The following is a 6,000-nucleotide window of genomic DNA, read 5'->3' on the forward strand; positions in this document are numbered from 1 at the left end:
TACCTTGATGAAAGCACATTTTAATAATTATACCACTATAATAATTATAGTCCATAGTTTACAGCGGGGATCACTGTTTGTGTTGCACTGGTCTATTTTATTTTATTTTATTTTATTCTAGTAACTTAACCTAAAATTTCCCCTTTTAAACACATACAAATATATATACTTCAATGGTGTTAATTACAGTCACAATATTGTGCTACCATCTCCACCATCCATTATCAAAATGGTTCCATCACTCCTAACAGAAACTCTGTACTATTTAGGCATCAACTCCCCACTCTCTACTCCCACCTTGACCCCTCATAACCTATACTCTAGTTTTTGACTCTATGAATTTGCTTATTCTAATTATTTCATATCAGTGAAGTGAAAAAATATTTGCCTCCTGTGTCTGGCTTATTTCACTTAACATGGTGTCTTAAAGGTTCATCCATGTTGCCAAATGTATTACAACAATTCAGTGGTGTTAATTACAACACCATTGCCAATCTCGTGGTGGAAATGTTGGTTTTGATGCTTTGTCTTGGAATATGATGGAGGGAAGGAAATGAGAGCGTAACCTAAACTTGTTGAGTCCTTAGGCTTCTACTGGAGTATGCCCAAAGCATGGTCTAGCTCCTTTGCTGAGAACCACCTCAGGGGAGTTGGTTAAAATGCAGATTCCCTGAAAACCATCCTCCAGGACCTGGATGGTTGAGTCTGAGGAATCTCCACGCTAAAGTTCTTCTATTGCTGTGGATCACCTCTCCAGGGAAATGAATTGCTACACAAATTATGTTGAGTTGAGTTGAATTAAATTAAAGGGAAGTCCTTGACAAGGAGAATTTAGTCTGAGTAATGCTAATTGGCAAGAAGCCATTTCTGCCTATTTTCTCAAGGGATCTGTAGTTTGGGATTTGGGGCTGCCTTGGGAGGAGCCGCGAGATTCACTTTTGCATGTTCTCTCCCAAGAGTCAATTCATGCCAATTATCACTGGTTAGAGCTTTCTCTGCTCGACGGCGTTTGGAGGGAGGTCCCTGGCTTCAAGGAGCTTCCTCAGTAATGCAGACTGAGGGGCACAGGATGTTGGCTAGGGGTTTCCTGTAAGGAAAACTGCGTCATCTCTTTAAGTGAGTTCTGGTGTCTGGAGGCTATCAGCAATGAGCAGGAGTGGACATTTCTTTAGAACAGTGGTTCTCAAAGTGTGGCCTTAGGACCAGCAGCCTCAGTACAACCCAGGAACTCATTAGTTGAATCAGAAACTCTGGGTGTTGGGTCCAGCAATTTGTTTGAATAAGCACTCCAGGTAATTCTGATGCACGCTTATGTTTGAGAGTCACTGCTATAGACAGTTACATCCTCCTCATGCTTGACAGCCTCTTTTCTTTAATGGGCTCAGAGATGAGAAACAGAGTGAGCCACACGGCACTAGGGCTGAGCAAGCTTTGAGGTATCCTTGGCTGGGTTGGGGGTTGGTGGTCAACGATGACTCTGGGAAGGCAACCTGTACGGCTAAGAGCTCAGCCCTCCTGAGCCATGCTCCCTGAGCTGTCTTACATCTAGGGATTAAGTGCAAGTTCCTCCCTGCTCTGGAGATTCCCACAGTCCTTTCCAGACAGAGGTCTCTGATGAGTAGCTTGTTGATTTAAATGTAATTGAACAAGCAGGACTCCAACACTAGCCTGGGTCTTTCCAGGCTCAGATCTGAGCTGGGTGTTCCCTTGTCTGGCTGCACCTAAGCCAACAATCAGCTTACCCTCTTCTGCCTTCCTTCTGAACACACATACACCTTATCAGAGGACTGTTTGCACTTCCTGTATGTTATTCTGTGTGTTGCCACCTGATATTGTGTTTTCAATTCCCTTCAATTCCAAATACTCTTATTGTTTGTCCTTGTTCAGTGGAAAACCCAGCTTCCAACATCCAATTTGAAGAATGAGTATTTTTCTAATCTTATGTAAGCTGCAAGGTAATCACAGCCTTAAGGCCCCTTTTCTAACAGATAACTGCCCCTAAGACCCTCGCCTCTGGAAAGTCTGGTGTGCCCCAGCCCTGATACGACCTGCCTTGTTCCACTCAAATGAGTGAGGCTGCCCCACATAAAAACTAACTAGAATGAGAGTTGGAGGATGCTGACTCCAGGGACCATGTTTTCCAAGGCAAAAATTGGAACACAGGTGGCAAAGGAATCTTGTGACTTATATGTATTTTTATTGCTCTGATTCTACTCATTCATTTTTTCTTTGCCAAAACGTTGGAATTTCTGGGACATCTAAATAGTTAATTGGATCAAAGAGGTAGGATATCTGCAAATAGCAGTGTCCCAGGATATAGGGAAGTTAAGGCAGGCTAAAGACTGGCTCCCAAAGATATCTGTGTCCCAATCCCTGGACTTTGCAGATGTGGTTAAATTAAGGATCTTGAGATGAGATTATTCTGGATTACCTAGGAGGGCCCTAAATGTAATCTCAAGAGTATATAACAAGGTAACCAACAAGTCAAAGGAGGCAGTAGGGGATGTCAACTGAAGCAAGAGGTTGAAGTGATGTGAGGAAGGGGTCACAAGCCAAGTAATGCAGGTGGTCTCCAGAAGCTAGAAAAGGCCAGTGCCTCAGAAGGAACCAGCCCTGCCAATACCCTGACTTTCACCCAGTGAAACTGATTTCTGACTTCTGGACTCCAGAACTTTAAGAGAATATGTTTATGTCATCTTTTTTTTTAAAGATTTATTTAATTTATTTTTAAAATTTCTCTTCCCTTCCCACTCTCCAGTTGTTTGCTGTCTGTCCATTTGCTGTGTATTCTTCTGTCTGCTTGTATTCTTGTCAGCAGCACCAGGAATCTGTGTCTCTCTTTGTTGCATCATCTTGCTGTATCAGCTCTCCTTGTGTGCAGCACCATTCCTGGGCAGGCTGCACTTTTTTTTGTACTGGGCGGCTCTCCTTACGGGGTGGACTCCTTGTGCGTGGGGCTCCCCTACGCGGGGGACACCCCTGCGTGGCATGGCACTCGTCGTGCGCATCAGCACTGCGCATGGGCCAGCTCCACACGGGTCAAGGAGGTCCTGGGTTTGAAACGCGGACCTCCCATGTGGTAGGCGGACGCTCTATAAATTGAGCCAAATCTGCTTCCCTCATCTTTTTAAAAAAATTATCTTTTTTTAGAAAGATACATAGATCACACAAAATATTACATTAAAAAATACAAGAGGTTCCTATATACCCCACTCCCCACACCCCCCACTCCTCCCACATCGACAACTTCTTTCATTAGTGTGTTATATTCATTGCATTTGATGAATACATTTTGGAGCACTGCTACACAGCATGGATTATAGTTTATGCTGTAGTTTATACTCTCTCTTAGCCCATTCAGTGGGTTATGGCAGGATATATAATGTCCTGCATCTGTCCCTGCAGTATCATTGAGGACAACTCCAGGTCCGGAAAATGCCCTCAGAGCATACCTCTGGAACTATTTGGCTCTAGCAGTGGAAGAAATGATATCGTTGAAGTGGAGGTAGTGGCCACTGCAGTTGCTGAAGGCAGGGAGAGGGAAGAAGAGGTGTGATATTTATGTGGTCTTAAGTCACTAAGCATGTGGTAATTGTTTCAGCAGCAACAGGAAACTAGTACAAAAGGTATGATTTAGGCTTAAAAAACAGAAGACCACTGGGCTGCATAACTACTGAATGAGGGGGCCCGTGTAAGGATGGCGGGGGCACGAGCAGGGAACGTGGGCCTGCCTGAAAGAAGTGCAGGCGGGTCTGTCCTTCTCAGGGGTCACTGTTATAAGGAAACGAAGGCCCAGGCTGGCCTGACCTGCCAGTATTTCAAAAGAAATAGGAAATTTGTTTGTTCAGCTTTTTTTTTTTTTTAATGTGGAAACTTTCAATTAAAATAAAACAAAACAAAAAGTCATGCAGGCTAAACAAGATATGTCTTCAGGAGGTTATCTCATCTGTGGTCTAGGTGGTCAAATAATATAATAAGGGATATGGAAAAACACCAGGGATACAAAAGGAGTGACTAGTTCTGTCTGGGAGAGTGAAGGTCGGGGCAGGCTTCCCCAAGGCTGAGATGTTTGAGCTGGGCTGTGTGGACTAAATAGAAGTTCTTCTCATCACCAAAGAGAGGGAAGGACATTTCGCCTGAGAACTGTGGGGTATTTTCAAGGGCCCCAAGTGGCGCAGTACGGCTGGAGCCCTGGGTGAATGTGGGGAGTGAAGGAGATGAAGTTACACAGGGAGAGGCCTCGAAGTTTTTACTTCGTCCGGTAGGCAGTGGAGCGTGTCGTGGCCTGATCCGCGTCATGCTAGGAAACTCTGGAGCTCAGGTGTCGGATGGACAGAAGCACTGTCCAGGAGCCTTCAAATACCAACAGGAATGGTTGGTGAGAGCTGGTGAGGACCCAGAAGGCTCTTCAGGCCGGAAGGACCGCAGCCCCCGGGGTGGCTCAGGCCCTGCCCTCCCTGAGCTCCCAGCCTGCTATAATATGGTAACTACGGTGCGCTGCAGAGTGTGGGGTGCTGTGGGTAGGCGGAGAGCAGTTTCCTCTACTCTCGGCCTGGGCGGCGGCTAGCAGCCGGCACTGTTGTGGTTACCAGGGCCTTGGGTTACAACACATGTTTGTTTTTTTTAAAAACGTTGCAATACCTTTTAAATCAGGGCCCTGGACGGGAGCCAAGGACAGTAGCGAGGACCAGCCCCCGTGGAGCGTCTTAAAGAAGCAGCTGCAGGGGGCGCCTGGGCACCCTGTGCCGGCAGCCTGAGCTCAGGCAGGGCTGGGAAGAAGCTGGGCGACGCTGGAGGGAGGGGCAGCTCTCCAGGCCACCTCATCCTCGCTTTCCCTTCCTTAAGGCGCTTTTGGATCTGAAGTACTGGAAGATCAATAGTCTTCCAAACTGCCTTGGAAAGCCAGGGGCAGTGGGTAGAAACCCCTCTGGAGTGTGGGTCCAGTTTCCTGGGTGGAAGACCTCCCAAATGATCAAAGATTTGGGGGTTTGGCTTGACAGGGGTGAGCGCCCCATACTTTGCCCAGTGCCTGGCATTGAGTAAATTCTAGCAAAGGCTTATTGAACAAATGAGGGAATGGACAAATCATTTGGATTAGGTCCAAAGCTGGATTGGGATCAGAAGGCTTCAGGGGGCACAGGAACCTCCTGAAATTACCTTCCAGTTGTGTGTGCATGAGTGATTTGACTTTTTTCTAATGGAAGCTCTTAGCTTTAATCACCGTCACTATCATTTATTGAGGGTTTATCATGCTATAGGAAGGTCTTTACATCCTTTATCACTTTTAATCTTCAGGACCCTGGGAGGAGATGGGATGGGTTACTATTTGCACTGTACAAATAAGGAAAGTCAGGCTTTAGGATGAAGTCATGTGGCTAGGATCATAGGTAAGGATTTGAACCCATGTTTATCCGACTCCACAACCTGAGTTCTCAATCACCATGGTGAATTACCTCAGGTTCTCAAAGAGCTCTGCGACCGAAGAGAGCAAGGATAAATGAAACATTCTCTGGTCCTACGGTTCTATTTCTCTGCGGGATTTAGGAGGAACGGGGAGAAAGGGACCGAGGTGGAGAGGAAAGCAAGACAACCGGAGCAGGACAGCGCCCACGCCAGCCAGAGCTGGTATTTAGAGTGGGGTGGGCCTCCTGGAAGGATGATAAGCGGACCCGCCAGGAAGAACAGATGTAAGAGCCCTGGGAGGGGGAGGGGGCTATCTCCTCCTCCGCCCCTGCTGTCTCCAGCTCACCCGGTCGCCCCATGTCTAAATAAGGCTTAGAGGCACACTCTAGGCAGCTAAAAATAAACCCCCGCTCCGCCCTCCTGCCCTTGGGCTCTGGCGACCTCCCCAGCCCCACCAGGGCTCCCCTCGGCGGGCCGCGCTCGGCGCTCTGGAGCACGCCTTCACCACCTGCACGAGGGGTCGTGACTCAGGGTCCCGGTGGAAATGCTTCCTACTGCAAGAAAGCCTGGGTCCTTAGTTCTGCCCTAACAAATCTG

The sequence above is a fragment of the Dasypus novemcinctus genome, chromosome 2, assembly GCF_030445035.2.
Source record: "Dasypus novemcinctus isolate mDasNov1 chromosome 2, mDasNov1.1.hap2, whole genome shotgun sequence".
Lineage (NCBI taxonomy): Eukaryota > Metazoa > Chordata > Mammalia > Cingulata > Dasypodidae > Dasypus > Dasypus novemcinctus.